The sequence below is a fragment of the Dermochelys coriacea genome, chromosome 2, assembly GCF_009764565.3.
Source record: "Dermochelys coriacea isolate rDerCor1 chromosome 2, rDerCor1.pri.v4, whole genome shotgun sequence".
In the NCBI taxonomy this organism is placed as follows: Eukaryota; Metazoa; Chordata; order Testudines; family Dermochelyidae; genus Dermochelys; species Dermochelys coriacea.
The window spans coordinates 53,038,268-53,060,028 of NC_050069.1; the positions used below are offsets into that span (position 1 = coordinate 53,038,268).

Here is a 21,761-nt window from a genome sequence, read left to right on the forward strand (position 1 = left end):
GAGCGGCTATACTTCAACAAAAAAGCTTCAAAAACAGACTCCAACGAGAGACTGCTGAATTGGAATTAATTTGCAAACTGGATACAATTAACTTAGGCTTGAATAGAGACTGGGAGTGGATGAGTCATTACACAAAGTAAAACTATTTCCCCATGGTATTTCTCCCTCCCACCCCACCCCCCCACTGTTCCTCTGATATTCTTGTTAACTGCTGGAATTAGCCTACCTGCTTGTCACCATGAAAGGTTTTCCTCCTTCCCCCCCCCCCCCCCCCCCGCTGTTGGTGATGGCTTATCTTAAGTGATCACTCTCCTTACAGTGTGTATGATAAACCCATTGTTTCATGTTCTCTATGTGTGTGTATATAAATCTCTCCTCTGTTTTTTCCACCAAATGCATCCGATGAAGTGAGCTGTAGCTCACGAAAGCTTATGCTCTAATAAATTTGTTAGTCTCTAAGGTGCCACAAGTACTCCTTTTCTTTTTGCGAATACAGACTAACACGGCTGCTACTCTGAAACCTGTCATTATTTCAGTGTGACTGGTGAGGATGCTTCCCAGCTTATGGCTGCCCCTGCTGTTTAGCCAAAGGCCTTAGCCTAAAAACAAGGTCTTAGACTATCATAGTGAGAGAGAGTCTATAAACAGGCAGATTCTTGTTTTGTATCTCTATAACTTGCTAAGTGATAAACATATACCTAAATTCTTAAAGTATATACCTTTACAGACAGGCCTGAATTTCTGTATCCTAACAATTCATTGGAGACATTCTTTGCAGAGTGTAGCACTAGATACTTCCATGAATGTAGCTGGTTTTTTGTTTTTGTTTTTTAAATAGCTCAAGTATGTTAGTTACCTATTGCCTATTTCTTTGGTAATTGCTTCCGAACAGAAACATTCAAACCAGTGCTATTAAAAAAAATAATGTCTCTCACTTTGCAGAAGTGTTTACAAGATTCCATGTGGCTTCCTCTTGGCAAGAAGTTCATTTGCTGTTGATACCTAACTAAGCATCAAGATGGTTATACGTCCTGTTGGGTCTACAATATTTTATTTTTCTCTTTAATGTTCTCTCTTCTCACACATTTAACTAAGAAGCTTTAAGTCACTTGTTCTTTTTTTTTCTAGTGTGCGATTTATAATTGTGGATCTTAGCCACGTTTATTATTTCTTCCTTCCCAGTTCTGCAGTGAGACATTTAAAGCTTGTTCAGCCAATATGGTAGGTTCCACATTCTGACAGATGGCTAACTCCAAGCTGGTGTTACTTTCACAGACGCTCTTGTTTGCTGGAGTCCAGTGTTCTGTTCTGTTTTTTTTAAATAAGGCATGAAGGAGACTTGCTGAACTGTTCACTTTGCTGTTTTAAGATTCCCAACATTTAATTCTAATTGAATGTATAAATTAATGTAATTTATGTAAATTTTTGTATGGCTGATCTCTAATGAGGAGGACAGCCATGACCTTTGTAAAATCTTGGGTTTATATTTCTGAAAGTTCCAGCTGTATGGAGCCCCTGAGCGCTATGGGTAAGAGAGGGAAGCTGAGTTCTAAAGAAACAAAAGCAATGCTTTGTGAATTGTAAATAAACTGAACCAGTTTATCTTCTGATATCCCAAAACAAAAGTTCTAAAAACTGTTCCATTCATCTCAATGGGGTGTCAGCTTTAGTAATTTAAGGTCCCCCAATCCTGCATGAAGCTTTGTGTGGGTGGACCCAGGCATTTGAGCTTCTTTTAATGGTGTGGATGCAGGGTCTGGCTGTGTGAATCTCAGTGCAGCATTGGTGCCTAAATATCGCTCTCACTAGCTACTTCACTACTGATAACTTCAGCCATTCTATCCAGCTACCCTGTTTGTCCCAAAATATCTGCCACCTTTTCGGATGCTAGAAGCCCCACCTTCCGTGTCACCAGCTGCCAAAACCATCAGCTTCCTTCATCACAATTTCTACAATACGTATGATACATCTGATATGTTTCCACCCTGAAAATTTAAAATGGAGGGGCTGCAATAATTAATTGCATTGAATATCACCTTAAATAATAAAAGGAATACTTCACTGACTGTGTTGTTCATTTTCATATTTAATTCCATAAAAACTGCAATTTTAAAATTTACCTGAAGCTGCTGCAGAACATCCAGACTGCTGCACTGGAATCCCACAGAATCCAGAAGCCTTTGATTGCAGGTCAAGTTTGCTACAGAATACAAAGGTTCTTGGCTACTGTTACAGTGCCCTGACGTGGCAACGGACCCTATGTAAATACATACTAGTGACTGCATATTTGTACTCTTCTGTTTAAGTCAGAATTATTGTTATGTTAAATTTTTAATTTGTTGAGGTGATTTGTGTAGTCCTAAAATGACTAGGAAATGGTTTTCCTATCCTGTGAAAATGTTTGAGATCTCTAAAAAAAAATTTCCTATCCCACATCAGGACAAAATCTACATCTTTCAGTTTGTTTTGAGAAATGAGAGAGCCTTCCCCTTTCCCCGCCCCCCAGTAGTAGCCACATGTGTACAGCAGTCATCTAGGGTGTGGGAAACCCTGGCTCAAGTCCATGCTCTGCCTGATTCTGAGGAGGGACTTGAACCTGCATTTTCCTCATCCCCGGAGGGGCTCGAACCACTGGGCTATTGGCTATTCTGGGTGCATGCTCTCATTTTGACCAGAGATTCCATTCTTGACCTGACAAATCTTCCTGACAAAACTGGCGTTTTTTGATGAAAAACTGTTTTGCTGAAAAAGTCCCAATCAGCTGTCATCCTAAGCAAAGCTCACTGGTACAAGATATTGCTACTCCTGTTGTGTTGTGTGAGGATTCAGGTACTGAAGGATGATTTTCCTTTTATCTGCCTTTTGAAGCTATATTGCATAGGGTGTAGTAAACATAGGGTGTAGTTTCTCTTTGGGAAACATTGTGTATTTTTAAGCTACTTTATATTTGGGTTTACCATACTTTGCATGTTTTGCAGTAATCTGTAAGAGCTAAAAGGTAACCAGGTGACCAGTGGTCATAGAAAAGAGAGATTTTTGTACTGGAGCTGTTTAATCTTAAAGCAGATTTCAAATATAATATTATATGTTAACATATAAATATTTTATTGCAGTGCTAGGGTTGGAGAATTTAAGAAAAATCAGGAAATGCAAAAAATCAGGTAATCCAACAGCAGCATTAATTCAACCACATTGCATACATGCAGTATTTTCTGTTCCATTTTGGTTTTATTTTGATAAGTGTGTAGTCCTATCTTTCAAAGGTCAATTTGGTTTGAGTTATCTGATTTAATTTAAAAAAAACCAAACTGATAGCCAGGGCAAGGTTGGTTTTTACTCTCAAAAATTACTTGAATGGGAGTCAATGAGACTAATCTCAGGGTGTAAAATTAAACAAGTCTGAGTATTTGCAAGCTCAAAGTCTAAATAAGAATAAGACATAACAAAGGCTTGTATAACAAAATGGAAGGGAAGGGGGCATGATGACAAGGGTAACAGTAAAAGAAACACAAGGTAAGTTGTTCTCATAAGACATGCCTGCATTGCAAAAAGTCTTAAATGTTCTCAACCTGCACAGTTTGTCCTGTGTGGATGAGGCAGAATGTAGTTGAAATAGTTCTTGGAAAATCATCAACAAGGCAAAATAAAGAAAAAAAAAAAAACAGTTCATGAAGCATGGCGTGCTCCCAATGAAAAAAATTCCATACCATGCCCAATGGGCCAGATTTTGATCATTTCTCTCTCCCATACCTTTCTGTTCCATGTGGAACATAAGGCCATCACTCTTGCCTTCCAACTTTGCCAGTCTGCTGCTTCAGTCTTAGCTTCTTCTCATGTCATTTTGATAGCTTTCTGTTCTGCTTCTAGTGTGTATTCTCATGTTATCCTTAGTCTACCTCATCATCTCTTACCCTGGGGATTCCAGTCCAATGTCTGTCTTGTTATTTCTTCTTTCTTCTTCTAGCCATCTGCATTTTCATTTCATAATTTCTTGTCCTATTATTTTCTGTTTCACCCACCTCCAGCGTTCTTCATTTGTGATTTTTTTTTTTTCCTGGCCATCTGATTTTGAGGATTTCTCTAAGGCAGCTGTTTATGAAAACTTGGAGTTTATGTAATAAGGACTTAATAAATCTCCAAGTTTCAGTGCCAACTTTAAAATGGTGTTAAATATTATAAATATAGTTTGGAGGACAAGATTTATGTTTCTCCAGATTGGCTTTCAAGTAACAAAGACATGTCTGTTTTTCGCTCTTCTGTCTTTGTCTGTTCCACCTGTTGTACATACAGTGCTGCCAAGATATGTGAAATATTGGACCTTTTCTATGTCAGTCCCAGAAAGTGTTGTTGTTGTGTATGATTCTCATGGTTTTACTTTTCTCTGTATTGATTTTTCAACTCTACTAACTCTGCATAGGCCAGGAGATAATTTGTTTTGGCTTGCATATCTCTATTGGTGTGGGATAGCAAGTTGATGTCATCTGCAAAGTCAACGTCCTCTTAATGCTGCGTGAAAGTCCATTATGTGTGTGCCATACCATACCAATCCAAACTAGTGAGCAGCTATGTCACACCTGCCCTGCAACTTGCGTGCCTTACAATGCCTTGCTGAAGTAGCTCCCACCTCCCAAACAACCTTTCAGCATGCAAGCTACACCCTGAGTGACTGCGTGTAATTGACAGCCATACTTGGGTTACACTCTGGCTCTAAGCAGCCTTGGTTATACTGAAGAGTGACTCCAATGCACCCTGGTCTTAGATTTTTCTCCCAGAAATGTATGTCCTGTGTTGCCCAGCCTCATCCTGGGCAATATAAATTATGTTAAGTCTGTTATATCTTTAAAAGAATAATATGCACACACTTTGTCACCTCAAATGACAAACTAATTAGGTCAGGACTCCTTCTCCCAGAGTCTAACCAATGCTTTCTTTGTTACTTCAGGTGCTGTGAATGTGATGGGCTGGAAGAAAGAGAGGGGTCCTTGGGTTTGTTTGGCCCTCCTTTTTATAGTTTCAGTCCCCTTCTTGAAAAGCATTTCCAGCTAGGTACCAGGAGACCAACAAAAAAAAAAAAACCTCTCTGTGGAGGGAAGTTCTCTGCTGCTTTTTTCTCCGCTGTCTGAGCTTCCTTTGTTTCTCTTCCTGCTTGATGACTCCGTTTACTGCTTAAATGAAAATTAAATAGAGCATTCATTCCTTTATTTAAGACACCTGTTTGCCAGCCTCAGTTTAGAAGACGTGTTAATAACACCATGCAGTGGAATCTTATAACTTTACATACAGTGTTGCCACACATAATTTGCTGTCCAGTATCATCCTGATAAAATATGATTTTTAAAATAATACCTTACTGGGCATACTTTTTATAGAGATTATTACAATAGTATGTTGGATGTGAATACAGGGGTACATTCTGTCCCAGTGTGCCCCTTGGTTTTTCTATGGTCTCTCTCATTACCTAGTCCACTACCAATAAAAAGATCATTGGTGACATAAGACATCCTTGTCCAACTCCCACGGTACCTTTAAATGGCTTAGTGAGTTCGCTGTTACATATTACTTGGCATGTCATATTTTAATAGAAACTCTGAATGATGTTCATAAATTTCTCATGGAGTTCACAGTGTATAGCAATTTCCATAAAACTGTTTTATGCTTTGTATTGAAGGCATTTTGGAAATATATAAAATTCGTATAAAGCAGTGATTGCCATTCAGTTGATGATACATATGGCAGTGCTTCTGAAACTTTTGTACTGGTGACCCCTTTCACATAGCAAGCCTCTGAGTGCGACCCTCCCTTATAAATTAAAAACACTTTTTAATATATTTAACACCATTATAAATGCTGGAGGCAAAGCGGGGTTTGGGCTGGAGTCTAATATCTCGTGACCCCCCATGTAATAACCTTGCGACCCCCGAGGGGTCCCAACCTCCAGTTTGTGAACCCCTGACATATGGTCTCTATTTGATCTATACATGATTTCTCTTCTCTGAACCCTGCCTATTTTTGTCATAACTTCGAATCTACTGCTTTCTGTATTCTATACATGTAAATACCTTACTTGAGATAGACAGCAATTGAATGCCCTTCCAGGTTTTACACTTACTGAGCTCTCCTTTCTTTTTCAGCTTCACTATACAGTAGAACCTCAGAGTTATGAACACCTTGAGAATGGAGGTTGTTCGTAACTCTGAACAAAATGTTATGGTTGTTCTTTCAAAAGCTTACAATTGAATATTGGCTTAATACAACTTTGAAACATAACTATGTAAAAGAAAAATGCTGTTTTTAATTATCTTAATTTAAATGAAACAAGCACAGGAACAGTTTTCTTACCTTATCAAATCTTTTTTGTTTTTTTTAATTTTCCCTATATTATTTTTTAATAGTTTATGCTTAACACAGTACTGTACTGTAATTTTTTTTTGTCTCTGCTGCTGCCTGTTTGTGTACTTCTGGTTCCAGATGAGGTGTGGTTGACTGGTCAGTTTGTAAATCTGGTATTCATAACCTGAGGTTCTACTGTATGACCCTTTTCTCACTTGTTTGGTATTTTTTCTTCTTCTCATTTCTTTTTGTAAGAGCCGTATCAAAATGTCTACAGTGTTCTTCAAGTCTGCCGTAAACTCTGTTGAAATGATATCTGGACTTAGCACCTTTCCACTTTTTAACTAGTTGTCTGCCTCTCTCTACTTCTACTCTTGTGATAGGTCCTAGTTCGACATCTAGATCATCTCCTTCCTCTGTATCTGGGGGATTAGCCACTGTCTCACCATTCAGTCGACTTGCATCTGTTTGACCCAACTGTCTGTTCAGTTAGTTACTGTGGATTTATGTTGGTGTAAGCAAAAGCAGCACTTAAAGCAGTAAAAGTGTTATAGATAGAGTGTTGGTAATGGTTTTCATAAACATTTTAACCACACTTTGTACCGTCTTTAGTGAGGGTTAAACCATGTTCAGCTGAAACCATTTTCCAATAATTTTTAGAAAGCGTTTCCTAGCATAGTCTCTTGTGGTACAGACAAGGCATTAATGTACTGTTGCTTTGGTATACATAGGAGATTTATGTTCTTTTGATTCAGTGATGAATCAGGCAGGAGCTATGCAGTGGCGTGAGTGGTATTGTTAACACATTAGTTAGTAGGAGAGCTGAAAGCCATGAGCTGGAACAACAGGGAGAGGAAATGAAGAGAGATGCAACTAGAATAAAGAGAGGTAGACAGCTTGAAGAAGAAATATAGACAGAGAAGCATTGAATGCAAGACAGCCAAGGAGTGTTGGTAGGGTGGCCAGATTTGACTGGAAAATGTGGTCAAAAAGGGGATCTGACAGGGAAAGAGGCAGGACTGGAGCGGGGTCTTGCAAGGAAAGAGGCAGGGCGGGGAAGTTCCGGCACTTCTGCTGGAGTGTCAGGTTTTTCAATATTACAAAGTTGGCAACCCTAAATGTAGGTTGCACATTTACAGAGGTACTTATAAAGTCATAAGGCATGCCTTATGATAAGTGTGTTTTGTTTGTTGTATTGTATTATAGTGGAGAATTATAAGTGTAGATGTTCTTATCTGGACTTAACATTCCTTCAGTAGCTGAGGCTACTCCATACTTGATAGTGATGGAGTAAGAATATGAAGATGATATATTTTGTGTATTCTATTTAATTAATTCAAAAACAAAAGTCAGAAGGGGAGAAAGCCAATACTATGTGTAATATCAAGATCCCTGAAATGCTTTGGAAAGAGCCTTTTCCTATAAATGTTGAGAACATTTTTGCATGATTAGGCTAGCTCTTCTTCATCTGCCCAGTTGGTTTAAAAATAAAATGTTTTCATTGTATCAGGCATACACATGTCCCCGATTGTAAATTTAACAGCAGTTTGCTGCCTGGATTCCCACAGTACCAGCAAGTGATCATATTTGAAGGGAAGTTAAGATTCTCCTCTTCATCACAAAACAATCACTGATTTATCAGAGGCAACAGTCAGAGTCTGTTAGGGAAAGCTCACAGCTGTCTGCAGCTGTTCTAGTATATTTCTCTCAGAAGGGCCCAATGCATAATGAAAAAGAAGAACTTCAATGAAATACATTAACAACAGTTGGGAGAGAAACCAGCTGCGAAGGTGAATTTTGAATGCAACAAAACTATGTATGTAAAGCTGCTAGAGTTATACTAAATGACAGCTATAGCAACTGACAGTAGTCTTTGTTCCTTTTTGTTTACGTTCAATTTACTAGTGCACTGGAAGTAAGAAACCGCTTTCTTGCATTCTGCACTGGCATGGTTATAAGACTTCAAAAAGTCTTCATGGCTCAATTGGTTGGACTCAGAATAGGGCTTCTGCCATCAGCATTCCAGCCATCTTCCCTCCCTCCTGGTTCTGCCTCAAGCAAAAATTGTGTGTGGGGAAATAGGAGTCTGCCTCTGAAAACCAGAGTGTTTTTGTTTTAAATTGTGTCTCGGTACTTTAAAGGTGAACTGAAAATGTTTTTTCCCCCCAACCCTTTCCCATATATCTGTCATGTCCCCCTACATACAACTTTATTTCCACCCCACGGTTCTAAATTTTTGGAACTTGCACTGTGACTCCTAGTCAAAACTCCCAATGAAGTTAATGGGAGTTTGTACAGATAATGACCAAGAACTGCAGAGGTTGGCCAAGTGTCCAAATGCATGCAGATTTTATCTCTGGTGATCTGCAAATTCTAATCCCTCTGGAGACAGATGTTCCTGGTCCCTGCCAGGACATGGTTATTTAGTCTCTCTTCTATCTCTGAGTTTTAGGGTTTTATACTAACATCCATCACCGTGGTGTCTGAGCATCTCCCAGGTTAATAAATCAGCACAGGATAATGAATTAATTTTCTTTATCACAGTGTCCAATGTTTTGTTTTATGAGATTACAGATTATTATTATTAACAGTAATCTGTAATCAGATGGTTTAAGACAACTTTTACTAGCCATCTGACTGTACAAGCAAGCATTCTGCAGTAAAGATAGAAAAAATATTAAAGATGGAAAAGATCTACTATGTAACATAGTTAATTCTCCTGTTAACGTGGGATTCTCCCCCAGAGTACATTCGCCAGTGCTTTGTCCGGTCCCCTTTGCTCTGTGCCATTTAAAAGGCCATTCTCTACATATGGAGCCATATTCCTGTTCTAAAAAATCCCAATGTTCCAGTCACCATGTAGGGAGGAGATTGAGTTTGGTCACCACCCATCAGGCAGGCTTGCTTTCAGTCCTTCAGATGGAGTGAATCAGAGGGAAAAGTGTAGGTTGTAATGACACAAACAGCAGGTAGCTGGAGAATTCATCCACTGAAATGAAGGAGATTGGATAGATGAAAGCTTCTCTGTGGCAGTCTGTTTCAGATTTGCTTTGGTTTGCTGTCTCTATTGCTCTGAAATTACTATAGAGGCTTAACTGATTACCACACAGAGTCCCCATCTTATGTGGCTGGTTTTTTTTATGTCAAAGGTTGATACAGGGGAGGGGCAGTGAATTTCAGGCCTCTGCCTTGCTACAGGAGTCCCATCTTGAAAACCATCTCTAGGAATTCGGGATTTTCTGAAACCCAGTTTAGGTAACAGTTTTATTGGCAGAAGCCAGCCTATGTGATTGGGGCATAACCTTTAAAAATTAAAACAGTTTTTAAAGCACTTCTTGGAGGCTCTTTTTGGCAACTATAAAAAAAGTTTTGTCTGTCCATGTTAACTGCCACTTGCTTTTAAACAGTTCGACAAAAGTGCTGATCTTGAAAACCATTTCAAGTTTGGGGACTTTTGAAGTGTGGATGGAACCTCATATTGTCCAGTCAAAACCTGCACTGGACAGGTATGACTCTTCCAAGTATAGTTAAAATTGCTACACTCTCGTTAACAAAAATCTGGGTCAAAGGATCTTCTCATGTATTCCAGCAACTCTCACCTACTGGAACAGTAAATGTAATATTATAGATGCTCCACGTTTGAAACTTCTATGTATTTTATAAATGTAGTTGTAAGATAGCATTTTGCAAGAATGGTTTAAAATTAGATTCAGTGGGTACAGGAGCCTGTATCATGGATTGTTTCATTCTCTATATCCAGGAAAGATTGCTTATTAACAAAATATACAAAAAAAATGCTTCAGTTTGCTTCAGCAGAGTCCTCAGTGTTTATCTCCGCGGTATTATTTATGTACATGAGTATGTCAACAAATAGGACTGTTTTTCTTCTTGTCACCTCTGTCACACAAGTTCAGTGTAAGCTGTAAAATATCTAAAGGCTGCTGCCAAGGAAAAAATAAATGCTTTTGAAAATCGGAGAAAAATATTTCTTCCCAATTTCTCAGGACTCTCACCTCAACCAAGCTTCATTCGACACTTGTGGGACTTGCCGTTGTAAATTTCCTACTTCGTGAAACTTTAAAGATGAATGTTGTGCACGTTTAGTTCTCTCTCTTCCACTTTAACCAACAAGATAAACCTTGGGCAGGGTTTCCATACGTGTGTTAGAGAGTTCATCACCAATGTATTATATCAAAGAAATGTAAGGAAAGTAGCATAGAGGTATTACTATTTTATATAGCATTCTAGGAGAGCATTATATTTTCTAGATCTACAATAAGGAACTTGCACTTTAAATTAAACAGACAAATCATGGAGTGACCAAAGCAGGGAAGATGGAGAGACCTATTTGATAGACAATTCTTACTGTCTTGTTTCTCATTTTGTACTCCTTTGAGTTGCCATGTTATATCAACTTCTTGATATAGTGTTGGTCACAGGATATTAAAGAGACAAGGTGGATGAATAATGTCTTTTTGTTGGACCAATTTCTGGTAGTGAGAGAGAGAAGCTTTCAAGTTTACACAGAGCTCTTCTTCAGGTCTGGGAAACTACTGTCTTAATTTGATCCAATAAAAGATATTACCTCACTTACCTTGTCTCTCCAATCAACTTCTTGGGGCTTTTATCTCTTTTCTTTTGCAATTATATCATGGACAAGATGTTGGAATTGAGATCAGCCTTTTGGATCTGAGAGGAGATACTATCCCTAAATGCCCTCACATTCCTTTTCTTGATTTAGAAGGGAAAATGTCATTATTTAGTTCATACGTTGAGTCATACCCCTGGATTTCAAGGATAATGCCTACTTACTAAGTTCTACAGCAGACTGCTTTCTCTGCTTGGTTCACATTTTTACTCTGAAGTACAATCACCTTTGAATTCAAGCAGAAATATTTGCATAATCCACAAATGTTCTATTGATATTTTGATGTGGGCCAAAGTGGTTTATCAGGTTTCCCTGCTTTTTTAAAAACAACCTTCACTGTCAGGTGTGAATTTACGATATTCAGAGAGATCAAGAGACATTGAACTGGCAAAGTATATCCATCCTGTTTTTCCTTTAAATAAATACTCCTGGGAGAATTCTGTGCCACTGTGCATGCACAGAATTTATGTCCCCTGCAGATTTTTTTGCTTCCCCACAGAAAAATGACCTTGACTGGGAAGCAAAGGGAAGTCACAAGAGTGTTCATGCGACCCTCCCGAGCATTATGTTTCAGGTGCCCAAGACAGCCGGTAGAGAGGTAAATCATTGTGGGGTGGGGGCAGGACTGGGGGAGACCCATCTGGTGGCTCCCACCTTGTGCTCTGCTCAGCTGCTAGTGCCTCAGCTGGGCTGGGGAGGATGGGACTTCCTCTTCCCCTGCGCAGCATCTGGGGTCGGATCAGACCCGCCCCCAGGTTTCTCCTACAGCTGCAGGAAGCTCTGCAAACTCCACCCTTCCCCCGCTTCCTTAACCCATCGCTCCTCAGCTGAAGGGCGGGAGGGATCCCTAGACAGGGAGTTGCTCCCCCATCCACCCAACCCCTTTGCACCCAGACCCTACCGCCAAGTCTCACACTCGTAACCTCCCCACAATGAGCCCCATTCCCCCTGCACCTGGTCCACACAGACAAGCCACCTGTGCACAGATCCCCACCCCAGCATCTGGACCATCCACTGAGTCACTGTAGTGAAGCAAGACTCACTGATGCAGCGCCTCCTGCTGGTCATCCTGGGAGTTATCTCTCCAGTGTATGGAGCGCCCTCTGCAGGCCAGAGTCTCACTTTCTGCTGGCCCTGTGTCCCTCCCAGACCCTGGTGCCCTTTACCCTGGAGTTCTGCCCCAGCAGTACCCCCTTGCTCTGGGTTTCCCCTCCTTGGGGAACCCCCAACCCTCTAAACCCACCTTGCCTCAGTGGCTACTGCCAGTCATCAACTAACCCCCGCTCAGTGGGGCAGACTGCAGTCTGTCATGGCCACTCATTGGCAAGGGGTTAGGACCTGCTGCCTTTGTCTATTCCCAGGCTGCCCCTCTGCAGCCCCAGTATCTTTCTGGGCTTTTACCAAGGCCTGCAGCCTGCGGGGTTACCAGGCTGGAGCGTCCCAGCTCCCTTTGCCATTCCCCAGCACTGCTCCGCTTAATGTACCTCGCTCCCAGGCAGCTAGCCCTTCCTACTCCAGGGCTAGAGTGAGACTCCTCCAGCTTTTGGCCCTCAGCCCCCTTATGTGGCTTGATTGGGGCGTGGCCCCAGCTGTGGCTACTTTCCCCAATCAGCCTCACTTTTCCCAGTGGCAGCTCTCTCCAGGGCTGCTTTTACTATTGGCTCTCCAAGGCAGCACTCTCCCAGGGCTGTTTTAACCCCTTCAGGGCTGGAGTGGGGTGACCACTCTGTTACAGTCCCCCACATGCAGACCCTCCCTGTTGAGTCCCAACCACTTTCACCTGGATCCTCCAGCAGATTCCCATTACTGTTACACCCAGACACCCCCCCCCCACAAGTCCCTGTGCATCCAGATCTCCTCCCACCCCCCGCACCTGGATCCCCCACACTAAGTCCCTCCACACTTGGATTCTGCCTTGCTGAGCTTGCCTGCCCACACCTGGTGTGCACAGAGTGGCAGGGCCCTTGGGTGTTTATGGGGCAGGCCTGGTACTTGCGCTGTGTCAGGCTTGTGTGCAGCCTCAACACTGAGTCCGTGTCCAGGGGATGGGGGAGCTGCACAGTAGGGTGACCAGATGTCCTGATTTTATAGGGACAGTCCCAATATTTGGGGCTTTGTCTTATATAAGCGCCTAGTACCCCCCAGCCCCTGTCCTGATATTTCACACTTGCTGTCTGGTCACCCTACTGCACAGTGATCTCCCACCTCTGTGCAGCCAGTGGCCTATGCTCCCCAATGCTATGCAGGAACCTCCACATTTATTTGACAAATAAAATGTGCAGAATTTTAAAATATTGTGCACAGAATTTTTAATTTTTTGGTGCAGAATTTTTAATATTTTGGTGCAGAATGCCCTCGGGAATAAAATGGATTTTCCAGTGTTAAAAAGCCTTCGGTAATATCCAGTGCTGTTAATTCGAGGTTAACAGTTCCCCCTAAATTATTTTTTTCCCCTTTCAAATCCCTGGTTTTCCTAATAATATTGGGTGGCAATTTTTAACAGACCTATGCCTGTCCAGGTTCAGCCCTTAAGTGTGCTGCAAACAGTTTATACAAAGAAACAAATCCATTTGTTTGTAAGATGACTTATTTAATTGGTATATTTTCCTGTTTGTTCACATACTATTAAATTCTAAAAATTACTGCTTACATAATGTGAGCAGCTGAGTTCAAGCGTTCTGTGTGTAACATTTTTGCTAACTACCAGTGATATGGCCTCTGTCCTGCACCAGTCATGGTAACAAAGCAACTACAATTAAAATAGGTGTGTCAGGATCAGGATTCAGAATGGCAAGCCAGCAATTAGAGACATGATGCAGAACAATCCAAACTGAGTGACAGTGTAGTGACACAGGTGATTGATGAGTGAAAAGGAGCAGTCAAAATTCCAGGGTTCCTTTTCTTGCAACTATTAAGGTAAGTCTTGTCATGGAATGACAGGAAAATGTTAATCTCATCTCCTATGACATTTGTGATTCTAAAAATTAAATATCTAATTATGCCTTTTCTGGTTGATATTTTACCAGATACTAGTATATCAATTCCATTTCCAAGTTCTTCTGTTCACTAGTATTGGCATATTATTTCTAGCTCACTTTAATCAGATCTGACATTTAAAAAAAGCATCATTCCCTTGTGCTTTTTTTTGCTTGGCAATTTGATTTGGATAATCAAATCTGGTCCATATTTCCAACTAATTCAAGAGAGTTCCTTCTAATTAGCCATGACAATATGAGAAAATGGATAGCTTTGCAATATTTTAAGCCATATCTAAATACATCTGAATGTCATGAGTCCAGAGAGAGATTTGATTTAAAATCTAATTAAGGAGTGGAAAACAACATAAAAGAGCCCTACTCTGTCAAGACCTTCATCCTGTTAAATGAAACAAAGTACAGCACTCTTAAAATGTTACTGAAGAAGGCCATTGGGGCCTGTAAATATAAGATGTCCTATGTTTGTGAAGATTGATTTCATTCTCCAGTTTTTGATGCATTATTTCTGAGTTACAAAAATTAGCAGCTGAAGTTGAGGGTAGACGGTACCAAAAAATCAAGGGAACAGCAAACAAATTTGTAAAGGGCTATCAGAAACATACTGACTAGCAGAGATACTCTCATCTATTGTGACTATATTTGTAAAATGACGTCAGGAGTTCTAAATATCTGATGCTTAATGTGCTCCTAGTTCAGGGGTCGGCAACCTTTCAGAAGTGGTGTGCCGAGTCTTCATTTATTCACTCTAATTTAAGGTTTTGCGTGCCAGTAATACATTTTAACGTTTTTAGAAGGCCTCTTTCTATAAGTCTTTAATATATTACTAAACCATTGTTATATGTAGAGTAAATAAGGTTTTTAAAATGTTTAAGAAGCTTCATTGAAAATTAAATTAAAATGTAGAGCCCCCCGGACCGATGGCCAGAACCCGGGCAGTGTGAGTGCCACTGAAAATCAGCTTGCGTGCCACCTTTGGCATACATGCCATAGGTTCCCTATCCCTGTTCTAGTTCATAATTACAATAATGTAAATCTGCATGCACTAGAACTTTACACTACCAATGGGCAGTTCAGAAAATATCTGTAGCCTGGTAATGCAGGAAGTCAGGATACTACACTCTGGGTATGTTACATTACAGACCCTATACCGACATAGTTAGGTTGGCATAGTAGTTTTTTTCACAACCCTGACTTTCTCAATATGAAAACACACCTTTTAGTAGAAAAAAAATAGTCATAGGGTATGTCATTAGTAGACTTTCCTACCTCAAGTTAATTAATTGCCAGTTAACTCAATGTGCATAACAGGTTTGTTAGTGTTAGTATGGTACCCTCCTACACAATCTGTGGAGCCTGTAATAAATGTGGATTGTGTCCACACTAGCCCAAAGACACATGTCAAGTATCTTGAGTTAATTGGCAATCAATTCTTTCAAAGTAGGGAAGTCTAGTAGAGAAGACAAGCCCCTATTTTCATGGTTAAAATAACCCTTTGGTTCCCAGAACCCTTCACGTCTTTCGCACACCTAAAAAACCAGCCATAATATCATCAATAGTTCCCTCTCCACAGGTGTGCCTCCCAGCCCAGGTAGACAAACATGGGCTAGCCTGCTTGCACACTAAAAATAACAGTGTGGACATTGTAGCATGGATGGTGGCATGAGCTCAGAGCTCAGACCCAGGGCGGTTTAGTCAGATTTCTGTAAAGGTTTATTTTGATTTGACATCTGTATTTCAGTTGCTCATAAAAGTTCAGCACATTCCACATCTTTCAATATTTCATGTCAAGAAGAAATTTTAAAGTTTACACATTATTCTGGATGTTGTATAATATATCTCTTTACCTATGCGTGTGTAAGTATAAATTGTGTGTATGAGACTGTGAGAGAAAAGGAGTAAATTACATTTTTCATAAGATTTGGTCAAATATAATTTTCTTACTAGTAGAACATTGAAAATTCTAATAAGTACACTGGTAATTCCAAGGATTTGTAATGTGTTCCTGTGATTACTTTTTCTAACATGGGACAAACCTTCGTTGAGATTTTTAAAGACGAATATAGCTTAAAGGTATTCCTTTTAACTTCCAATCTGTAGTTCCACAGTCATTCTTGCATTCAGTGCCAGAGCTCTTTTTTTCCATCCAAACTGCCCTAAGCAATGTCTCTTTTTCCCTGGATGTTATGCTCTTTTAGAAACCCTTCTTTAGTTCTTAGTATGCATGTAAAGAAAGTATGTAAGAAATTTTGATCTCAGTGGCACTGGTGTAAATCCAGAGACACTGAAGTTAATGAAGTTCTTTGGATTTGCATTGCTGTAACTGAAATCAGAATATATGCACAGCACTTAATATGACTGAAAAGCATTTTCCGTGCCTCTGGAAGTTAATACAAGTTTCATACTGTATTAGGGAATAATGACCTCATCTTTATGTGCCACAGGAGATGTTGTAAAAGCAGTTATCAAGGCATGAGAAGATCCAGAATAGCTCAGGGTCACACAAACTCGGAGAAAAAAACAATGTGATAAACTGTATAAATGGTAGCTCTTAACCTCTATATATTATTTAGCAATACAAATCTATCTGAGAAATACAATTTGGGTAAGATACACTGAGTTTCTGTTGTGAGGTACTAAATTCCCCATAGAAGTATCTCTGCCACATTGCACTAGGTGCACCAAGGTATATGAGTTTTTGTTTAAAAATCTGGTAGGACAGAATAAAGGTAAAAATACCACTGAACAGGGATGAGATAGTGCAGAAGAGATTCCCAGATATCCCCAACTACCTCCTAGGCTGCATCGGAAAGACTTTGAGCTCCTGGCGACTGCCATTTAATGATGCCATTCTTGAAAATACCACCCCCAACCCAAGGTATTTAATGAATGACATCTCAGTCTGTTGATGCTGCACTGCCATTCCCAGATGTTACACACTCATGAGAAAAATGTTACGAGAATTAGTGGAAAATAACACTGACACCCGCCATTTTCAGATGTAGTACAGGTTTAAAGGGAGGGGGAAAAATAAAGTTGGCTTACAGTACAACACTCTTGCTGGCCAATTCTTAGGCCTGGTCTACACTTAAAAGTTAGGCTTACATATCTGTGTTGGTCAGGGATGTGAAAAACATTTACCTCAACCAACATAGCTATGTTGACTAACCCCCAATGTAGATGCAACTATGTCAATGGAAGAATATTTCCATCAATGTAGCTATCCTTGCTTGTGGAGGTGGTGGTCCTACACGGATGGAAAAACCTCTTCCATTGGTGTATGTTGCCTCTGTACTGCAGGATTATGCCAGCATAGCTATGGCAACCTAGCCACGCTGGTATAGTCTCCATAGCATAGATATTATGCCTTTCGTTGATTTGATTCTATTTGCTTCTAGCAACGAATGTGTCTCAGTGTATGTAAGATTTATGTATTGTTTTCCCTTGCTATTTGTAAACTTGTTCATGAGTGCTGGCCTCCTGGCATTTCTTTAGTTTGAGACATTTTCTTGCTTTCAGTGAAGGAAAAAAACCCACTAAAGCAGGTTTTTAAATGTATAAAAGTATGTGGATTTTGAAATCAGGTATACAACTCTATAGGGGGAAAAATAGGTCAGATTTGAGGTCCATCAGCTCTGACACTGCCCCTTTAAGCTAAGTTTGTATTTTCCTCTGGAATATTTTTTGTACATTTCAGATATTATGTCAAAGAAATTTTACACCTAAAATTCAACCAGGTTAACATTGTTAGATTTCTGTTTCCCAAATCAAGGCTAAAAACAGAATCAAGGCACCACTTGCAATACTTGTGTGTAATGTTAAAAAGGGGAGTGTTGTGGTTGTTTTGTGACAGTGCTTGGAGGTCTCAAGCAACATATGGGGCCCATTGTGCCAGGTGCTGGCAGATACAGTCCCTGTTCCAAAATGCTTATAGTAGAGACTAGGACAAGTGTTTTGATTATTTTCTGATTTACCTCTGGATAAACTTATTACCTACCCTTCAGAACAGGGTTTTTCACCAATTCCAAGGCCAGAACAGACCATTGTGATGATCCAGTCTGATCTTCTGTATATATAGGCCAGAGAACTTTCCCCAAATAGTTCCGAGAACATGTGTTTTAGAAAAACAACTAGTCTTGGTTTAAAAATAGTCAGAGATGGAGAATCCTCCACAACCCTTGGTAAATTGTTCCAAAAGTTAAATATCGTCACCATTAAAAATGTACGCCTTATTTCCTGTCTGAATTTATCTTGTTTCAACTCCCAGCCATTGAATCGTATTTACACCTTTCTCTGCTAAATTGAAGAGCCCATTATCAAATATTTGTTCCCCAAGTAGGTACTTAACAGACTGTAATCAAGTCATCTCTTAGCCTTCTCTTTGTTAAGCTATAAATAAAAAATTTGGGCTGGTCATTTGGGACAGTTCTGTTCTATCATGCCCTTAAAAAAATGCTTGTGCGTTAAGGGACAAGTTCTTACTTAGCTTCTGGGTACTTTCCACTAACACTACACTCCCACTGAGGTTTCCTGAGTGAGGATGTTAGGGTTTGGCCTAATTAAAATTACTCCCGATGCACTGGTGGGGTTTTTTTTAAGTTAAGAAATATCCTTTCCTTCTATAAACTAATGTTCTAAATTCAATTGCAAGCACCTAACAATTTGTTCATGGAAACCTGCAGCCATTCATTGTTTAAAATAACTTTTTTATGTAGTGCCAAGGTCCCATAATGACAGCCCTGGAGAATGAGATATTTTATCCATAGAAAGGACCAAATCGACAGGTGCTAATTTATTAGAAGTTAATAAATAGGTATGGCTTGAACTTCAGCAATATAAGGATCCCATATTGCCCTGTCAATGAGCCTCCATCCTGACCTGGAAGGACCTACTCTGGACAAGTGGAAGGGCCCCTGACAGACTGCCAGCAAATTCCCAAATAATACTGAATGCATGGGAAATTATTGTAAAGTTGCCAGAATTCATCTGAGAACTGGAACAAATCCACAATCGTGCTCCATCCTGGCTGAATGGTCCCTGAATGTTGTTTCTGGTGATCAGCTTTAAGGAACAGTATTGTTTCCTCCTGCTACATAGAAATCAATGGTTTCAGAGTAGCAGCCGTGTTAGTCTGTATTCGCAAAAAGAAAAGGAGTACTTGTGGCACCTTGGAGACTAACAAATTTATTAGAGCATAAGCTTTCGTGAGCTATAGCTCACTTCATAGAAATCAGTGGTTTTCAAATTGGGGTAGGTATACCCCTAGCTCTTGTCAAGGGTATGCAAGAAAAATCCTGTAATGGCAGACAACACATTATGTTATCCCTTATCGACCTTTTTTTTCCTGTTTTTCATAGGTATATTCTGACCCTATCTCAGATGCGGGTATGCAGTAGGCTACATTATTTGGAAAGGGGTACGCAGCCTAAAAAAGGTTTTAAACCACTGATATAAAGTTAACTTTGGATATTTTAAAATCTTCAAGTTAAATTAACCTTAAAAAATATCAAAGGCAGCTACCATGTATGGGAATACCCAAAATCCTTTTCAGATTTGCTCAAAACACTGAAGTCAATGGGAGTTTTGCCATTGACTTACTGGATCAAGGATTTCACCCTTTGTTGCTTCACTTGGCCTTGGCCAACTCAGAACGGCTCCCAGCGAGGTCCGCACTGCACTGTGCCTGAGTCTGAGACTGTGATTCTGCAAAGAACTATGCACATGAGTTCAGTAAGACTGTTCATGTGCTGAACTTTAAAGCACATAGATAAATCTTTGCAGGATCAGTGCCTGATTTTTGCTCCAGTTGAAAGGAGAATAAGTAGAAGCCCTGTGACATAAACTCTGGGTATACACTATGCCCTGCCTTCCAAAATACATTGGTTGAAACTTAAGAGCATTTATTTGATTCTTAGAGGTAACAATTTATACAAGTGCTTTAAAAAGGGATGGCTGACTTCTATTATTCATCTCCAAGAAGAGCTTTATGGGGAACTGTGTATTAAATTTAAGAATCTTACTACCCTCCTCTGCATATTGACTGCTGTAAACATCTGCTAAGAAAGCCATTCATTGCTGGTAGAATGTGTCTCTTAAAGTACTTGTTTTGGAATGTCATCAACTATCGTGCGTTCTTGAAAAATTAAATTGTAATATCATTTGGAAAAAGTGAACAGACTGATTTGTATGGAGAATTTCTGACGTGAGACTTCAGAGTCTCACAGTGTAAACCACAGTATTAATACTCTATTCCAGAAATTAAGCCTTAGCAAAAGGAGCAGAATTCATAGTCAGTTTCAAAACAAAATACATAGCAGATCGTTTAAAACATACATTGCTGTGTCAGAGTGAGATTTCTCTTCCAGATGTTAATCTTTATGACTTAGGTAAGGTAACAACCTTTTCTGCCCCTTAAATTATATCCCAAATAACTCCTCCCCTATTGCTCACGCAGACACCCACACATCTGAAACAGAAAAAGCATGAATCAAGTTGACAGAGAGTGTTCTTGCTATTGTATGTTTCATTTCATCTTTAAATGTAAGGTTTTGTACATACTGCACTAAATAATTTTTAATGGAGTTTTGAGCAATCAAAAATGCACCAGTGTTTTTACCATCAGTTCTCATCTTAGTTAAACTATTCCAAGGACAGGGTAAAAGTACAGGGTTGTACATTAGAGGAGTGTCTTTGTGATACTATTCATTCTCTGTTCTGACAGAGAAGGCATTGTTTGCTCACTGTAATACGCTTGGCAGCCAAATAAGGTAGAGATTTGTGCTGCGCATACAGAATCAGAAAGTAGCAGAGTGGACAAGAATATCAGAATTCCAAGAATTGGATTAACTAGAAGACAGAATGTTATAGTGTGGTGCTAATAGCTTTTCATGGTGTCTTTGGTAGAACAGAAATGGGTTCCTGGATGAAGAAACCTTTTCAGTTGAAGGTAATATTTTCACTTGTATGGTAGCGCATTAGTTAATGCTCTTTAATTCATTATTAATTAAAAATGCACACAATAGGAACAAAATAATTCAGCAGTCTGCAGATTCTTTGGAATAATAGACAATTTAGAACAAACAGTAGTTTGATAATACTGGGTCTTGCAGAAATTGAGGATTATTTAAATTTAGACCCATTCCCCTTTTAGAGCAGCTCCCATTACCATTAATGAGAAATTCTTTATGTGCTCCCATCAGAGGAAGAAAAGACCATTTAGTCTCTCAGCCTTTATACTCAGCAGCTACTGTATATATGCAGTGTGACTTTTGCTAATAGAGCTGCATTTCTGTATGGAGACTAGATAGGATAAATAGCTGTGCATGTTACAAGATACAGTTCTGTACCCCTCAGGTGTTCCCACGCTGTGGTGAAAAAATAACGTTTGTTTTACATAGTACAGCAGAAACAAAAAAAAAGCTTGTGTTTATTAAGCAATATTTCTTCTGGCATTTTGTGATTGCAAATTGTACTAAGCAGTTTTTTATGTAGTAATGCAGAAATATTTCCCTTATGTCCTCACCAGTTAAATGGCAATTTTTTGTAGCATTTCTACTTTATTTTTCATTTTTCTATTTCTATAAAAAATATATATATTTTGTCTGAGCAGTTACAGGCTTTCTGGTTGGTTTTGTTATTGTCATCCTCTGTGAATGTTTCAGTTGTAAGAGCATTATTGGAAGTGTTCATGCTGCATTAAATAGCCATTTTTGGTTTAATAAATACAGTATGAACATGATTTTCAAAAGTCAGCGACTAATAATTTTGGGTGCCCAACCTGAGATGCCTTC

At 39.6% G+C, this 21,761-nt stretch overlaps 1 protein-coding gene across 5 annotated transcripts in view; it reads left to right on the forward strand.

The window, feature by feature from the left end:
- PAG1 (phosphoprotein membrane anchor with glycosphingolipid microdomains 1) overlaps window positions 1-21,761 on the forward strand; it is a 191,241-nt gene that overhangs the window by 66,492 nt on the left and 102,988 nt on the right. For 2 of the 5 annotated variants that reach the window (XM_043507677.1, XM_038392918.2), the window contains exon 1: window positions 20,700-20,917. The exons of 2 other annotated variants lie outside the window; for them this stretch is intronic. The gene's annotated coding sequence lies outside the window, so the exon portion shown is untranslated. Of the gene's footprint in view, window positions 1-11,477; window positions 11,577-20,699; window positions 20,918-21,761 lie in introns of those variants that run through there. One more of the 5 variants, XM_043507679.1, reaches the window with a different exon arrangement.